Raw genomic sequence first — 18,054 nt, 5'->3', positions numbered from 1 at the left:
CATTAGAGTTTTGGACTATGTGACACATGGACAAAGCCAGGAGTGTACGAGATGGGCCTTAAGGGTGTTTTTGAATTGGTTGGAGTTAGCTGCAGCAGTTGTGGGTGAGGGGAGATTATTCCAAATTTTAGCTGTATTGTGTGAAAATAAGGCTTTGCCGGCTGTGTTGCTAGCAGTGGTAACAGTGAGAAGTGGTTTATTGTCAGAGCATAGTGGGCGATTTGGGTGTAGTTGGTCAGTAGTTGCTTCAGTGCGGGAGTTTTGTCAGGTTGTTTTAGGGTGTTGTAGGCTATGACAAGTTGGTGATAGAGTAGTAGGTGTGGGAGTTCAAGCCACTGGAGTTCCCTAAGTGGTAGGCAATGGTGGGTTCTGAAAGGGGAGTTTGTAGCAAACTTGGCAATTTTGTTATAGCAAGACTCGAGTTTGACCAGCTCGGATGTCCTGACATGAGTGAGAATTGGGGCTGCATAGAGTAGTGTAGATAGAAAGTGGGTTTGAGCTAGGGTGATTTTAGCATGCTCTGTTAGAAAGTTTCTTTGTCTATATAGGGAGCCCATTTCTTGTGCACCTTTTTTATAGTTTGAGAAACATGGATGTCAAAGTGGAGGTTATTGTCAATTTCTACACCAAGGAGCTGGGTGTGAACTAAGGGTAAGATGATGGTACCATTATTGGAAGAGATAGAGAAATGTATTGGTGAGATTTTAGATTTGTTTGGGGAGAATAGAAGTAGTTTTGTTTTGTTAGGAGTTAAGATGAGTTGAATGTTAGAGATCCACTTTTCTACTGAGGTTAGAGATTCCTGGGCGAGCTGCTGTAGGATGGGGAGTAATGAAGCTGAGCAGATTAGGGTGGAATCATCTGCGTACTGGACTATGTCGGCCTGCAGGGTAGAGGTGTATTGGTTGTTAGTAAAGATAGAAAAGAGTAGTGGGCCCAATATAGAGCCTTTGGGAACACCAATGGTGGATGGGAGTAGTGGTGATAAGACTCCTTGCCACTGGACAGCTTGTTGGCACTCATAAAGATAATTTTTGAACCAATTAATGGTGTTAGGGGTGAAGGCTAAAGAGGTTAGAGTGTCTATTAGTGTGGGAAACCATGTTGAATGCCTTTGAGAGGTCAAGGAATATAGCAGATACAAATCTATTGTTGTTCCTATGCTGGTTCACTAAGTGTGTGAAGGAGAGAAGGGCTGTGGTTGTAATGTGGTGAGAGCAGAAACCGTGTTGTGTAGAGGAGAGGCGATTGATGTTAGGAAATGTATAACTTGGGAATGTATGCATTTTTCTAGTAATAGTGATAGAGGAAATAGGATGGCAATGGGGAGGTAGTTGGAGAAACCATAAGAGGTTCCACCCTTATGAAGGGGAATAATGTAAGATATTTTCCAAAGGTGAGGGATGTATGATTCTTATATTGATCAGTTAATAAGGATTGAGACTGGGTAGCATATTGAGTTTGCCGCCATTTTTAAGAAATGTGCTGGTAAGCCATCTACTGCAAGAGTAGTGGGTTTCAGTTTTAGGAGGCATTTCTTTATTGTAGAGGTTTGGACTGAGGAGAAAGTGAGGGGAGAAGAGTGTTTGGGGGCTGTTGGCATGGGAGTGAAGTAATTTTTGGATATTTGAGTAGATCGAGAGATGATGGCTTCAGTAAAGTGTTGGTTAAATTTGGAGGCTATCTCACTATCTGAATTTGTAGAGGTTGAGGTGGGAGTAGGTGTGGTGGTTTTGCCTGGTTTTAGCAGGGAGTTAATTGCATGCCAGAATTTTTGTGGGTTATTAGCATGTTTATTTTGGATGTCTAGGTAGTAGTTCTGTTTATCAATTTTGGTTTGTTGTTTGACCTGGTTCCTAAGATTTTGATAATTTTGTTTGGAAAGAATTGTGTTGTCTATCTTCCAAGTTTTCCAGGAATTGTCTCTGAATTTTAGTAGGGCTCTAGTGGACTTGGTAAGCCATGGAGCTGAGTGAAGCTTAGTCCTAATTGTTCTTATGGGGGCTATTTGGTCTAGGATCTTAGTGAATGTAGTATTAAAAATATTCTACTGCTTGGTCCAAATCAAGGGAGTGTAGTGTGGTTCCCAGTTACAGTTTTGAAATAAGTTGTTGAGTTCAGCTGAGTTTACTTTGTGAGTATTTCTGACTTGTCTAAGGATTGTAGGTTTGGGTAAATTAATACGTTTTCTTAGGAGGAATGTTGGTAGGTGGTCATTAAGGCTGTCTGGTAGGCAGCTAGTTTGGTAGTTTTTTTCTGTGTAGTTCACTAAGGTCCAATCTAGTATAGATTCTTTTTGAGATCTCTTATCAACTCTAGTAGGTTCTGAAATAAGTTGGGAGAACCCATATAGGTTTATGTAGTTGGTAGGGTTTTTGGAGTTGCAGGCTAGCCAGTCAGTATTCAGTTCTCCTAGAAGAATAGTTTCTTTTGGGAGGGTGTCTTTTATCCATTGCAGCATCTCCTCAATTACTCATGAGTTATTCCCTGGGGGTGTATATGCACAGAAAATATTGATGCTCTTTTTCTTGTTTATTTGTAGCAGACAGCCTATGATTTTAGTGGTATTAAATTTAGGAAGAGAAGTTGGTAGGAGTTGCATAAGAAGTGTGTTTTTGTAGACAATTGCTACACCTCCCACTATTTTCCTGTTCTGTCAAGCCTCATGATATTATTTCCTGGAGGCAGTATATCCTCATTTCGTGTACTGGGTTTTAACCATGTCTCAGTTATGGTTAGAATGTCAGGGGAGTAGTGTCTTAGGAATGCATGAAATTGAGGCAGTTTATTTAATATATTGCAAGCATTTAGGTTTATAATGAGTAGGTCAGTATTTTTTATGCATGTGGGTATAAGGTTGCTTGGGCCAGGATTTGGGTGAATATCTCCAGATGTAAGGAGATCTTTTTTTAATAATATATTACGTCTGATTGCATGTAATATATCTATGTGTAGTTTACATGATGTTTTTCTAGTGTTAGGTGGTGGAAGGTAATTGTTGTGTAAATATTCTGTTTTGTTATGATTAAATAGAGAGAGAGATATAGGGAAATTTGTTTGAGGTTTTGTGGGTGTGGAGGTATGTGTAGTATGATAGTTGTGTGGTAGAGGTAAGTGTGAATGTGGGGATGTGGTATATGTTAGGATTGTGAGGGTTAGTATGAGGGATGAAAGAAAGTAGAGTATGTTTTGTGTCATATTGGATTTGACTAGATCAGTGTTTATTGGGTTGGAGGTAAATAGGGATGGAATTTAGGATGGCTGGCCGGTGATTGGTTGTATGTGGTGGTCAAGTGATTTGGGGTTAGAATAAATGTAAATGTAGTAGGGGAGCGGAGAGATCCGAGTGGAGCGAGGTGAACAGAGTGGGGCCCCACACAGATCCAGAGGCTGTAGAGCCAATCTGTTGTGGTTTTCCAGATATTTTCCAAAGGTAAGATATGCTAGGATGCAGGGTCAGCTGATATTCTGCACCTTGGCTTTATTTACATTTACTTTATGCAGTACCCTATATCTTGGCTACTGGAGATTATGGGACACGTTTTAAGTCAGTGCTGCAGACCCTCTGAGCGGTATTATACAGGGTTAAAATCTACAGATTGTACAGTATAAATGGTTGAAGAGTCATTAACCTTGTTCCTTGTAGTTAACACACTACACAAAATTTTGTTGTGTGATTTTGGGTCGTTTGCACATGGTAGATTGCTGGCTTGGGATGCTGTTTCAAGGTTTGGGGGGGACAGGCTGGTTAGGGTGTACAAGAGAGATTTACTTAGAAAGGAGAAGGAGAGGAGAGAAATATTAGGGTAAGGAAAAACAGAATGTAGGTTTACTTTACTTCAACAATTGCTGTAGCTATTAATCAGTATAAATGCATTACCCAGTTCTTAATACATTGTAAGTCATTTTCCAATTACATGTCATAGCAGCATGAATACATCGCGTTTGCTTAAAATATTTAAAAAGTTAAGGTCAGTGGAGTAAGACCAGCCCCTTGTAGTGGAACAATCCAAATAATCATTAACAGACTTTAGTGCTCTCTAAAAAGTAGATGAGCATGAACAAATAGGCCTAGGTATAACAGATTGTCTCAATTTACAGTAAGACTATATAAAGCTCCTAGTTACTTACTAATCTAAACTCATCTCTACTCTCCAAACTAGAAACAACCTATCACAAGGTAGCCAGATTCACAGCTCAACACCCATATAAACCTCACCACTGCCTCTCCCTTAAATTCCTAAACTGGCTCAAACTACCTTACCTGCTACTCCAAACTCAACTACAAATGATGCACTCCAGTCTATATCAACCATCCTTCTGCCCTGCTCTATCATCTCTCATCTCACATTATTCTCCTACCAGACATCTCAGAAGCACAGTCCAAGACTTACTAAATGTTCACAAACCAAAAACTAAATCTGGCTCCAACTTATACAGTTATCACCCCTCTACTGCATGGAATAAACTCCCTCTAGAAATAAGAAATCTGACAAACACTAAAAAATTCAAAATAGCCACCAAAGAATACTTTAAAAAACACTGGACCTGCCACTGCTCACACCCTCCCTGACCAAAATCCTTCCCTCCTTAGCTTCAAAGTAACCAACTTAGATTTCTTACTCTACCTACTTTACTTTATTGTTCAGTCTGTCTCCTTTACTTAGCTGTGTGCAGCCCAACAATACCTATATATGATATAACTTGACAATTATTGTTATAGATGAGTGTATACCTAAATAATGCTTACTATTCTTTTTCTCTAATATTGAATAGCAATGATCATTGTATATCTAAAAAATACCTGGTTTACTCTTTTTATCTTATATTGAATGTCTAATTTATTATTGTTTAATTTTCTTATATTGTATGTCTGGAGCTTTTCTCCCCGAGCCTCCGCTGAAAAAGGGCTTTTTGCTCAGTCAGGCATTCCCAGTCAACAAATGCAAAATAAATAAATAAATAAAATAAATATTCTTGCACACTCATGCCATTCTGGAGGGTTAGCTGCAGACACTTGCTGATGGGTCTGTGTAAATAGTCCAGCACCTTGGTACTGTGGTGGCTGAGGATCCCCTGCTTTTACATCTATCGACATAACAGAATGGCCATATCCTACTGTGACCATACCTCTCAGCTGTACAGATTTACCCAGGTTACCCAGAGGCAGGGATCATATATCTGATTAGTTCCCCTTCACATTGTGGTTTATGAGCAGGTTTGTAGCCACCCATTACTGGGTTTGCAGGCAGGGGTAGTATGGGTACACATCAGAGTTTCAGACTTCATACACTCCATGGCGTCCAAGCTTCTACACCCCCTCCACTTTGTTATTCTATCCTCTTCCTAACATTATGTGAGCGATATCTGAGAAGTATCCCTATAGTTGTCCCTTCATCCCAGCAGTATTTAGGGGTTGGTCTACAGTTCATTCAGTAGGACATGGTGGGCATGCTACTGGGATTTGTCGACATGGCCTTGCATTTGTGTTCTGTGGACTGTGTTATGTTGTTAGTTGGGACCCCATGAGATAACATACATAGGCAGTACGGGTAAGGCACAGGCCTTTGACAGAGGACTGTAGGGCATTTAGTAGTGATGCAGGCCATCTGTAGCAGGCCAATGCATTCTGTCACTCCTACAGTCCCAGGGTGCAAGCCACTGGATTCCCCTGGGGTGAGAGGGTAAGTGTCCGAGATGTTAATGGCAATAGTTCCTGTCCATATTAATCCATTGCTCTGGATGCTGGCAAGGTGCTGCTTACAGCTAGGGACACACCTGCATGGGAAACCTCTTCAGCGTGCTGCATTCTGTGGGTATTCCCATACAGAAGTGGGGGTCATACTGTACTCATTCTCAACAGCAGGGATATGACCTGTAATAAACCTGTGTCTGATGGTGTAGTGAGCTGAGTGCATGTGTGATATTGAAGCTTCTTGCAGCTGACTCACAGATAAACCTGGGACATTCTGCTTATGCTGGCTTGTGCAGGGACATCAGTGGTTTCTCAGTACGTCATGACTGTGCCTTTTGTGGTCTGCCAGAGATTGACCAGACTATATTAGTATTCCATACTACACAGACAACTAATGCACTGTTAACCTGTATGCACAATTCCAAAGGTGTGTGCACTTGACAGTTAAATTTTATATACTCTACCTACGGTACTTCCACCTGTGTACTGTGTGTATGTCTGGGCCCACATTCATTGCATGTCCATCTTTCAGATGATGACAGATACTGACATCTGAACAATGAGAATGGATGACTGCTGAATTGGATCTTGCTGGGATGGACTGTGATTGGAACTGCTGTTGTCAGAACATGGCCCTGTCATCAACAGTACTGGCCATAGGCCACTGGGGCACAACCCTCCATGCCTACATGCTGACCACTTCCACAAAATATACAACACACAACAACCTAACACACACAGCCCTGCATATTGTACACATGCAACAATCTATCGTGCAAATTGGGCCAGCTCAGGTAATCTGTGCTCCACTGTTATTAAACTCACATGTACATGTTACTACATTTCTACATAGGATTGTGTGTGTGTGGGAGGCACACCTGACAACTGTAAACATTTTCTATGACTGTATGGTATTTCGGATACTCTGTTGGCTTCCATTTTGTTTTGTATTCTGACCTGTCATGCAGACTAGAGGCATATCAGTAGAGTACAGAGCTTAGGTTTTATTGACCTACATTTCAGTTTCAGACTTCTTACCCTTCAGAACTAACATACAACTGCCTGACCTGTTGTAGTCTGTCTGTGTAGGTCTAGAGGGGGGCTGTTCTCCATTGCCATCAATTGGAGGTCTTAGCACAGCCTTTCTTTCTGGTCATCTACACCTGTCCTGCTGGCTGAGGCTGTTGTTGGGTATGTGAGCCTCACTGACATGCATGTGTCCTATGGACACACATTTGGGCCAAAATATGTACTGCAGTGGGATTTGTCACCTTGTCTAGTAGTGCCTACTATGTTGACACCAGTATTTGTTATGGATTTCATGCTGCCCATATAGGTGTCCACTATCTGCTGCCATCCCATTCAGCCATCTGATTCCCTTGCATGCTCACATTCATACCATAGATACAACCAGCAGAACATACTGCTCCATTCAGCAATTGATAGGAAGAGTGACTTACCTTGTGTCTGTGCCAGTATTGAGGATGGTGCTGGATGGCTGACTATGTCAGATGCACATAGAATACTCGCTATACATGGTAAAGCACAGGTAGTGTCATGTTTGGCATCTCTTATACTGTATGTGCGAGTCAGAGAGAGGTGTCATTCCCTGGGTTCCTACCGTGTCAATGTATGTGTTATGTGTTGCCTCTTTGCCAAAACCTGGTCATACTGGGCACACCTCCTTCTGCCTACATGGGCAGGCTCAGGTTGTTCCTCCTCTGAGTCACTCTGTGCCTGTACTGGCCTTGGCAATAGTTTGGGGCTGTGTGGCCCTGCCCCAGGCTGTTCCTGCTGCAGCTGTTTCCACAGGATCATATTGTGTAGCATGGCACATACAATAATCATTTGTGTACATGTAGCTGGAGAGTACTGCAAGGCTCCACTGGATATGTCCAGGCACCGGAACTGTGACTTGAGCATCCCAAACACATGCTCTGTGGTTGGTCGCCAGCATTTTCATCCTCACCACCCTCAGCCTCTTCCACATATTGATGTATGAGATCGACAGCAGCCCCTATCATTTTGTTAAATTTGTCAGGTAAAATTTCCCTATCTGTGTACACTGCTGGTGTAGAGTTTGTGGGAAAAACCAGAGTGAAGGGTGTTTGCATAGCTTATAGTAGTGTGCTGGGCTGGGCTGCTGACTGTGTAATTGGGTGATTCTGATACATTTCCTGTGCCAGCTATGCTAGTTCTCCTTGATTGCCTTCCTACTTCTGCTTTCCCTTTCCATTGCCTTCCCGTTTAAGCCCCGAGGCGCTGCGCATACCCAGTACTCAGTTGTGAACAGAGCTACTATTTCCTGTTATTTTTTTTTTTTTTTGTTTAATACCTGGTGCACAGCACGCACACCTGTTTAGGCAATGTAAACACTGCTAGGCAGCCTTAGACACACCTCTGTTCCTTGGCTGTGCTTAGCTAAGGGAAAGACAGGCCACAGAGCTCCAATAAACTTACAGCATGCATGACACTCCCCCTTTTGAGGTCATCTACCTCTTATACTTATACGATAGTGTTGCTGCACCTACACGACTGGGTGCAAACTAACAGTGAGGGGAAATCTGTGATTCAGTATCAATCCCCTCATTTGCATAAAACTGCTAATGCATGGTTACAAAACTGACACTCAGCCTTCCCCCTTAGCAACCACTATTCCATGGTATTGTTGTCTTATGCATGCCATTGACTATTATGGCAGAATGCTGATTTTGGTTTAAAAGCTTATTTCCAACTTTTTTTCTTAGTTTCAGGTTGATCCCATTTGCGCACCGCTGCCCTACGTTTAAATGACCGATATCGGCCAAAAAAATAAAATAAAAGTTATTTTTTTATAATTTTGCAACTATTTCCCATGCCAATGGCCATATATTTGGCCATTGGCATGCTTACTACATTGAATACATGCTTTCTTTGGAGCTGTTGTGCCTCCGTTTTCTAATTTGCAGAAATGTATTCGGTTAGTAGCCAACTACATTTCTGCAGCTTACACTATTTCTGCACAGACGCCTGCCTGCTTCCTGGATCACTAATTCACCTCATTTGCATGGTTTTCACCTGTAAATAGGGTAATTATCATACAGGAGCTGTGTCCGTGCTGGAATAGTATAGGAACGCTCGTGCACATCCCGGGAGTTCGTTCCTGGATCGCTCGTTGGCCATATTACTTGCAGCAGCTCTGCTGAATCCTGGGGACTGTTCAAAACTCTCAGTGTGCATACTGTTTTCTGCTTTACTTCTACAATGATTAGAGATATTTGGATTTAATTTAAAACTTTTATTTCAAATTTTATAGCACAAACACTAATAGACATTTGCTAAACAAAGTAATACAGTCTCACAATGAAAAACAGACTAAGGATTACAACTTTTATGCCTTTGAAACACATTCACTAAAACAGCATTGAAATCCACATTCAAAGAAAATGCATCTCGCCAATGGCGGATTAAGTTTACCTTTGGGCTGTTTTCAAATCATAGGCCCCTTGCACACATTTTTAGGACCATGCAAAAGTTCTTTGATTCATCTTCCTGACTGTAGTAAATTATCATATATAATATTCAAATAATACTCCTTGCATAATACATTTGTTAGAGCTTGTTTTAAATGTATAGGTTTGAACCTTTCTCCAGTAAGTAATGAAACAAAACATATGAACCAATAATGACAAAACTGCCTAGCCGAGAACATTTCAACCATAAAAGGCCACTCAAACTTCTGTCATTACAATCTACCAATATCAGTCAATATGCACAATCTCTGCAGAAATAAAAGTCATTTGAATAATTCCACATTAAACAGATCTGTAACTAATGAAGCAGTTGCTGCTAGCAAACAACTTTATATATCAGTGTTTCATCTATAAATTTAGACCCTGCTGCCCTTGAAGAATAAATTGCTTATGTTACATTAAAAACATGGTAAGCTGGTAATACTGCAATAAGAAATGGATGGCAAACTGAAAACAGGTTCATTAAGTTCATAAGAAATATTGATATCTGCAGAATCTGCTTGATGGTATAGATAAAAGATAATTCACCATCCTGGAGAAAATCTTGTTTAACTACACTCTGAAATTCAAGTCTGAAAATCACAGTACTTGCATGATTTAGTTTATTTCAAACAAAACAAAGCAAACAAAATAATTAAGTACACCAACCAAGCAGGATTTAGCACAATACATATAATGGAATTTTTCTTTCATTCCATTTGAATTAGCTTCCATAAAATGTCCCAAATACCAAGTGACTTTGCCAGCTGTTGTCACAAAGTAATTCAAAAAAGCCTCTGCTAGAGAGGAACATTTTTCAGTGCTGAGCATTTACAATACAATGCAGTTTCTGGTTCAGTAGCAGTGACGAAATATAGCTTAGTTTGGTGTGCTCTTCTTCTCTCCTAATACAGGAAAGTATATATTTCTAGATTTCTTAATAAGTATCCAGAAACAGAGATATCTAATGTAAACAATGTGCCAACTGAGATCTTAACACAATATTCCCTTCACCCTGAAAAACAAATAACAGACTGAAGGCAAATGTACGCATTAGTCATTTATACAGCTCCCTAAATGCTTAAAATCTGTCTAAGGATAAAGCTGTCTGCAAGGCAACTAGTTAGCTTTTAGCAGTTCACATAGGAATGAACAGAAGTTACAGAAATTTGATCAGGTAAGGAAATATGCTGAACTCTAGTTTAATGCAGTCTAGGCAATGACAGCATCACTGAAAAAAACTTTAGAGTAATACTATGCCTGGGCACAGCTTCATATTTACAGAACAATGCCACTGTGCCAAGTACTGAGCAATTCTGCACTTTTCAGCTTAACCTGCCCCTGAAAAAAAAAAAAAAAAAAACAATAGCCATCTGTATAATGGGTGTTAGCACAGGTATGAAGGGGTTAAAAGGTGTACCTCTGCCTTCAAGAGTTAAACCCAAGTTAAAAGTATATATATATATATATATATATATATATATATATATATAAAGAGAGAGAGTGGGGCAGAATCAGAGCACTTAAAGTGAACGAATAAGTCTGATATTTAATGATGAATTGCTGATGTTTCTACAAACATATACATTCTGTTAGACCACAGAAAGTCCAGAGCTACAATAATCACTTCTTAGCATAGTGTGAATAGGGTTGCTACCCCTCTGTTTTTTTTCCGGACTATCTGGAAATCAAACTGATTCTCCGGTAGTCTGGAAAAAACTGTACAAACTCCGGTATTCTGTTTCAAAAAGGAAACAAACTATCGGAGTTTGTAAATCATCTGATTTACTATGCTTTTTTACAGAAAAGCATAGTAAATCAGCCAAAAGCAGACAGCAGGAATGGAATAAGAGGGCGTTCTCTGCCGAGTGATGTCATCATGATATCACAAAATGGGTGGAATGTGGGTGGGAGAGGAGGTGGGATGCGTGGGGTTACTGGTGATGTGAGGGGTGTGGCTTTACTCCAGTTTTAGCCACAATGAAAGGTGGCAACCCTAAGTGTGATCATATTTTTCACCCCATTGTGTCAGATCTGGAACATCATTTCTACTTAATATGAATATCAGTAGAACAAAAACACCAAAAATCAGGAGAAAAAACAGGTATTTTAGTGTAAAATGATTTAATTCACTATTCGTCAAAGGCGACTTCATCAGAAATACAATTCACTACTTCAGAAACACACCATTTTAAGTGTGTTTCTGAAGTAGTGAATTGTATTTCTCATTAAGTCACCTTTGACGAATAGTGAATTAAATAATTTTACGCTAAAAGACATGGTTTTCTCCTGATTTTTGGTGTTTTTCTTCTACATTTTTCTTTGGTATACACTGCTGATGTTCCCGCTGCCTTTTGTTTTTCTTAATATGAATATCAAGAAAGTGAAATGAAGGAGAACAACCTGGTTGGCCATGTAGAAAAGCACACAAATACAGACATGTTAACCACAGTATATTATGTCAGCATGTGAATTAGTCTGCTGAGTTAACAAGTTACACAGGTCAGTAAATGGTCTGAGAATCCTTTTAGGCCATTGCCCAGGCTAAATACGCATTCACAAAAGAATGTTGACAGCTGTATTACATATAGTGCATTTACAACTGGTTTAACATACACAGAAATAAACCTTGTATCTAAAGTATAAAGCTATATAAAGAGGAATATACAATAACTAAATTATGTACATTTATGGAAAAATATTTACAATGTCACACAGGTATGATAGCATGAGAATCACAAGTGAGTTATGTAGTCAGCTTTGCCCCCCTGTACCACTTTAGTAATGGGTGCAAACCCTATAATGCTGCCCCTTTTTTTAACCTTAACCCTATACCTTACCTTCATTAAATCCATCCCATATCACTGCCACTACACAAGACATGCTTGGACACACAAACAATACTATAACTTATCCCCTAACCTAACCCTGACACTAACCCTAAAATAAACAAACTCAGACACAGATATATAACGCCTATCCTTTACTCATCCCCGATCCTAACCCTGCCTCACATACACATGCAGAAACAGTCTCACCCCTTCAACCTCACTTACCTATTTTGATATTACACAGTATCAACATTTCCACTGCATGGCTATCTGTACCATTGACATTAAACCACACCCACTGTGTTTGTTGAAGAAATGGCATTCAACAAAAACATGGGGGCACCACACACACACACACACACACACACACACACACACACACACACACACACACACACACACACACACAATCACACACACACATATATATGTGTGTGTGTGTGTGTGTGTGTGTGTGTGTGTGTGTGTGTGTATAGTATCATCTGTATGTGGTACTCTAAGGTTTATAAGGCAGTCATAAAATCAGATACATGAATGTGCAAATTGATCAGATGGTCTTCAGACATGATCCCACTGAATATTGGTTTGGCAACCACCATCTTTAAAGAGAGAGGGGTGTGCTTAAATTGTCTGTCAGTATTTGATGCAACTAGATTTGATAAGCACAACAGCATGCTCATGCTTGTCACACTTGTACTTTTGGATACATTACATTTGTATAGCACCAGTTACTAATATTTGTCAGAAATCTGTGACTACATCTGTCACCAGAAATTAATTCACCCACAAAAAGAAACATTTAAAAGACTTCTTTGAGCACATTAAATGATTAAGTACCCACCAATGATACTGAAATGCATAATCAAGTTCAACAAAAATATTCTACTTAATCACTTGGTGAAAACACGAGTAAAATGGCACCATAACTAAAAACAGTATCATAATTCAGTAGCCTTCTGTTTCAAAATGCATTTAATATTCATGGAGTCTTTCAGACCTAGCATCTTTGTTGCTTCCAGCTTTAACCTCCAACATAACTACTTAATATCCCTTAACACTAATTTGGAATATTACTGTATAGCTAGGAATTCTACATTCTACTTCATCTATATGTGCAAACAGACTGTGGAATGAGTAGGTAAAACTGCAACATTTCATAAGTATCTGAACCATATTTGAAACATGTCCATTTGAGGACCACAGCACAGTTCAAATGTCTTCATGAATTCAAATTCCACATGTGCAGAAGATAAAGACGTAAACAATCAGTTGCACAGATGCAGAAGACTGTTTTTGTCTTCTGCATCTGTGAGCGACCAGACACAAAGGGTGTTCTTTTTTTCACTAAATATTTTTTTATTTTTAAAAATAAGATGTCTTAAGAAACATTACATGAAATATAGATAAAAAACATATTTACAATTTTAAAACATTGCCAACTTCAAACCATTATATAACTATTTACATTGGTGTCTATGCAAATAACATTGAAATTCTATATTATGTAAAGTCAGAAACATAAGATGATATATCTTCGTCGATTTTTTCAAGTACTTCCAGTACTTTCATCCAAGAGTAATAGTATGAAGTAGGTCTGTTAGTTCTGTTCTTCACTGTTAATATTTCCATGTGACCAACTGTTGATGTTAAATTCTTAAATTCCTTGAACGTAGGAGAAGCCTCATTTTCCCAATGTATAGTTATGATTTTACGTGATATTGCCAATAGTGACCACAGGATTTTAGTGTCTTTTTTTGGTACAAAGTTTGGAATAGGAGAACTGAATAAAATTATAGACTTTGCTAATTGAAAATTATCATTATAAACAGTCTGAAAAAATAGTTAATAGACTTCCAGTACAAATTGAGACATATACATTCATAAAAAACATGCTGCCAATCTGCTTTTATCTTGATTTGGCATCTCCAACATTGATCTTCACTAGTAAACATTTTGGCAAGTCTATGTAGTGTATAGAAACTTCTGTGTAAATATCTCCAAGTGAATAATTGCCAGTATTTTGATAATGTAAAAAATTTGGAAGATTTTAGAATATTTCTTTTTTCTTCTTCAATTGGAGGATGATTGTTTATTAAAGTAAAATAATCCCAGTATGACCTTTCATGATCATTTTTGTTTTTTAACAATTTTATAAATATTAGATAAGTAACCTGTACCCTGATAAGGTTGTTTTGTGATGACAATAAGGTATTCAATGAATTTTGGGGCCACATGTCTAACTGAAGGTTGCATTTGTTCTACTTTATAAGAAAATGTCTTAGATTTTGTAAAAGTAACCAGTAGTCTTTGTTTATATTATACTTGCAAGTTATCTGTTCATTTGTTAATATTTTCCCTTTCTCTATAAGTTGATGCCAAAAGAATAGTGATTCTTTCTTGAGTATATTCATTTTAGAAATTTGTGATGTGTCTAGAATAGTGGGTGTAAAAGCTATAGGGAAAATAAGAAAAATCCAAGAATTAATATTTGGTATTTTGTTTATATATGTTTTGAATACTGATAGTGTAGAGCCTATATAGTTAGATGGTAATTTATTGATATTATTCTTTTTCACTAGAAAATAATCTTTTAACATCCATATAAGGGATGATGATATTACAGTTAAAAAGTATTGTATATGACTGTAATTAAATTCTATGTAAATCTGTTCATGTGCTTGTTTCCATATAGATGTGTAGGAATTATTTAACCATAGTGTTATATTTTTAATAACAGAGGAGGTAATATATAAATCAATATCCGGTAAATTAATTCCATCATCTTCACAATCTGGTAAATACTTATTTAAGGCTATACGGGGTTTGTTTGGAAACCATAGAAAATTTTTAATTTGTTTATTGTATAGTTGAATAATATATTTGGGAGGTGGCAATGAAAAGTTTTTTATTAAGAATAATATTTTGGGAAAGATGATTGCTTTAATAAGATATAATCTGTCTGCTGTTGAAAATATGTATTTATTCCAGTAACTGGTTGATTGTTCTATTTTGCCTAGTATTTTATTATAGTTAAATATTAGAGAATCTGTTAATTCATTGAGTAGATTTATTCCCAAGTATAATAATGTATTTTCTGTTATTATATATTTGGAAAATCTTTTGCTTATATATATTTTTTTACAGTTACAGGGCATAATTTTGGTTTTGTTTTCATTAAATTTTAGGCCTGAAATATTTTGAAATTTATTCATGGAGTTAAATACAGCATTTAAAGATTTATTGGCATCTGAGAGAGTTAAAAGTATGTCATCAGCAAAGAGTTGGAGTTTAAGGTTTAACGTTTTATTAATACATATGCTCTTTATGTTATTGTTTGATCTGATTTGATTTGCAAAGGGTTCTATGAGTAATGCAACTAGCAATGGTGATAAAGGGCAGCCTTGTTTAGTTCCCTTTTTGATTGTTATAGGGCCTGATCTATGTGATCCTAGTTTAACATATGCAGTAGATTTTTCATATAGTATTTGAATAAGGTTATTAAAAAACTAGTGAAAGAAAGCTCCAGTTAACAGAATCAAAAGCTTTATTAATATCTAATGAAACTGCATTTAAATCTAGGACTCTATGTTTGCTATAGTCCATTAATGTTAGTATTCTTTTAATTTTATCTGAAGTGTTTCTTCCTTTAATAAAACCTGTTTGATCTTTGTGAATTAAGAAAGGAAGAAAGTGTTTGATCCTATCTGCATATATAGCCATAAACATCTTATAGTCTATATTGAGTAATGATATTGGCCAATATGAAGAGCACTGCTTCTCATCTTTATATGGTTTGATAATTGGGGATATCAATGAATATTTCCAAGAGGGTGGAATGTTCAAGTGTTTTTTGGCTATAGCATATACATCCTTCCAGATGATCTTAGTGACCACTCCCTAACCTATATCATTAGATACAAAACTAACCTAACCTTACCTACCACTTATAAAACTCTACGTACAAAACAACATTTTAACTCTGCACAGTTTCTAGCTGAACTAATACATTGTAATTGGGCCCCACTAAAACGTCTCCCACTTAATGAAGCAGTTGAATACTTCAATTTTACATTCCTATCTATCCTAGATCACCATGCCCCAAGCCGTACCATTAGAACCAAAACTAAAGCAGCACCCTGGCTAACCAAAAATAGGAAGCAAAAAATTATTCTCAGAAATAAATCCTGGGATAAATGGCAGTCTACCAAAAACCAAACTGACCACCAAAACTTTAGGGAGCTGAGAAACAGCACCAAAAAAGCTACTCTGACAGATAAAAAGAACTATTACTTTCAATTACAGAAAAACACCATAAAAGAACCTAAAAAATTCTGGACTAGTATTAATAATCTTCTATCCCCAGGCCAAGCAATCATACCGAACCCTCAGGATTCTGACCCAGATAATCCCACACAAATAGCCAATGACTTCAACTCTTTCTTCACCAATGCCATCCAAACTCTTGCAAACCACCTTTCTCCTGACACTTCTAAACTACTCTCACCTAGTTCAAAAACTACTCTTCCTCCCCTTCACCTACAACTTGTATCTACCTCCTATATCCAATCTCTACTCCAAAAACTAAAACCTGCCACCCCATCTGCAGACAAGCTTCCTGCAGAATACCTGCAAATAGGAGCCAAAGCCACTGCTTATCCCATTGCCATCCTAATAAATAGATCTATAAAGGAGGGTATTGTCCCTACTATCTGGAAGATATCCCATATCATTCCCCTACACAAAGGGGGCAAGTCTAATGACTTCTCTAACTTTCGTCCCATAGCAATCTTATCACCCATAGCTAAAATCATGGAAAAATGTATCCATAAACAACTACTAAACCACCTTCTCCATAATAACCTACTTGCCAATAGTCAACATGGATTCAGACCTTCCCACAGCACCACTACTGCATTACTCTCCTTTACCAACTCCATCAGCTATAACCGTAACATCAATAATCTCTCATCTTCTCTCTTCATAGACCTATCTAAAGCCTTTGATATGGTTAATCATAAACTTCTTCTGTACATACTAAAATCTCATGCACTTGATCCCTCCTCCTTAACTTGGTTTACCTCTTATCTTGAAAATCGTCAGCAGGCAGTACTCTGGAAAAGTTCACTATCTACCCTCCTTCCTATCTCTATAGGAGTACCTCAAGGGTCTATCCTAGGCCCACTTCTATTTTCTATCTTTATTAATGACCTCCAATCAGCTATCCCTAACACCACTTGCATACAATATGCAGATGATTCCACTATAATCTGCACTGCTTCTTCTCAAGCTGAACTCCAACCTCTTACCCAAAAAAACCTTTACCACTGTTGAACAGTGGTTCTCTGACCGTTGTCTACTCCTTAACCCCAAGAAAACCAAATTACTACTGTTCTCACCTACCCGTAAATCTACTTCCCTAAACTTTTCTATTACTTACACTGATTACACTCATATTACTCCTGATTCTTCTACAAAACTACTAGGTATTACTATTGACAATAATCTTAACTTTGATTGTCACATCAACAACACAATAAAAGTAGTTAACAAAAAGATTGGATCCCTTTACAGAATCAAATCCTTCCTTACACCTGAAGCCCGGACCACCTTAGCCCAATCTCACCTCCTCTCTACCCTTCTATATGCTTCCCCTATTTACACTAATCTCTCTAAAAGTAACCTTAAGAAACTTGCTTCATCTTACCATAATATTGCTCGATTTGCCACAGGATCTCAGTTTAAAACACACCACTGCCTGAACTTAAAACAACTACACTGGCTTGAACTTCCTAACAAGCTCATTTATCAACAGCGCTTAATAGCTCACAACATTCTATATCAACCATCCAAAACACCAATACTCTCTAACCTCCTTACTCCCTACAACAACCTGAAACAACTACGTTCTTCAGATAAACTACTAGTTAATAGTACCAAACCCAATAATGCTGCAGGAGATTGCCTTTTTTACAACTCAGTTGGCAAAATGTGGAACAAACTTCCACCCAGTATCTCATCTTTGTCCACTCTTCCACTC

The sequence above is a fragment of the Protopterus annectens genome, chromosome 10.part0, assembly GCF_019279795.1.
Source record: "Protopterus annectens isolate FY-2018-M chromosome 10.part0, PAN1.0, whole genome shotgun sequence".
Lineage (NCBI taxonomy): Eukaryota > Metazoa > Chordata > Ceratodontiformes > Protopteridae > Protopterus > Protopterus annectens.
This window is presented reverse-complemented; position numbering follows the sequence as displayed.